A 1,688-nucleotide genomic window follows, 5' to 3' on the forward strand; every position below is an offset into this window, starting at 1 on the left:
ATTTCCCTGATCTGATGCAGCCGTGAATAATGTGCCACTAGGAGCTGCGTCAGCCAGGCCCAGGAAGTGTCCCCTGCCTCACTCAGCCAAGCGTAAAACCTGCCATCCGGCCAGGGCCAAGATCCAGGCACAGACAACCTCTTGGCCACTTGACCCCCTAGCGAAATCTGCAGTAGCCCCTGAGATCAGGAACTCCCCTCAGCCCTTCCTTGCTCTGTTCTGGCCACTCCAGTGGCCTCTGTGCCTGCCTTCAGGGCCTCTGCTCTTGCTGCCCCCTCCTAGGGCATACTTTGGCCAGTCATCCACTGATGACTGGGGTCTTTGCCTAAATGCCATCCCCTAGGAGAGGCCTGTGCTACCCACCCCCCCACCCCGGCCAGGTAGGTCTGTGAGATTTCCCTGTATGTCTCATCACTACTTAAAGTCAGCTTGTTTATTTGTATGTTTATCTTTCTGATCCATCTTCCCCGAGTGCCCTGGGAGAGCCACATTCCTGGAGCCCAGACCCAGCCCCCTGCAGGGCTTGATGCACTTTGTGGAGTGAATGGATCACTATGGTTACCTGGCCCCAAGCCTGCCAGGCAGAACCCTTTCTGTGTGTCGTGGCATCGGTGCTCCCAACAGCCCTATGAGCTTGATGTTCTTATTAACTTCATTTTAAAGATGAAAATCCTGAGGCTCAGAGAAATTAATATGCTTGCCCAAGGTCACACAGCAGGTATCTCTCAAAGTCAGTAATCCCATCCAAGTCTGCTAATCCCAAGCCTGTGATCTCAGCAGCTGCACACACTGCCCCAGCCTGTGCCACACAAAGCAAGTGCCCACTGCAGGCGGTTTTTAAAAATCATTTTTAAAGAAAGGTATATACACACACAAATATACTTATATGTGTGTGTGTATATATATATAAATAGGATATTATTTATATATATAAAAACAGGGTATTATATAAAGTAAGCTATATATATATATACAGGGTATTTAAATGAAGGTGTAAGGCCAGGTATGGTGGCTCACGCCTGTAATCCCAGCACTTTGGGAGGCTGAGGCAGGTGTATTACCTGAGGTCAGGAGTTTGAGACCAGCCTGACCAATATGGTGAAACCCCGTCTCTACTAAAAATACAAAAATTAGCCAGGCATGATGGCGCATGCCTGTAGTCCCAGCTACTTGGGAGCCTGAGGCAGGAGAATCACTTGAACCCGAGAGGCAGAGGTTGCAGAGAGCCGAGATCACATCACTGCACTCCAGCCTGGGCGACACAGTGAGACTCCATCTCTAAATAAACAAATAAATGTGTAAGCAAAGTGAGTGACAGAGCAACAGGGTCTTGCTGTGTTGTGTGGATGCTCCTGTTTCTCCATCCGTGCCCGTGGAAAGGGCGTGTGGTTGTTTCCAGTTTGGGGCAGTTCCGAATAACACCTCTGTACACATTTCTGTTCAGGCTTTGTGTGGACGTGAGGTCTCACTTTTCTTGGAGCCGGTTTGCTGGCTCCTACAGCAGGTGCCTGTTCCACTTGGGAGGAAGCTGCCACACTTCTGCACACAGCACCTTCTGCATCCCACCAGCAGTGTGGAGGAGCCCTGTCTTCAGGCGTATTTTTTAAAATTATAAAATGTTTTTTAAAAACACATGATGTAAAAGTTCCTACTGTTACGGGATCCTGCGGTGTGGCTTTGCCAGCTAG

The sequence above is a fragment of the Pan troglodytes genome, chromosome 21, assembly GCF_028858775.2.
Source record: "Pan troglodytes isolate AG18354 chromosome 21, NHGRI_mPanTro3-v2.0_pri, whole genome shotgun sequence".
NCBI classification, from domain to species: domain Eukaryota; kingdom Metazoa; phylum Chordata; class Mammalia; order Primates; family Hominidae; genus Pan; species Pan troglodytes.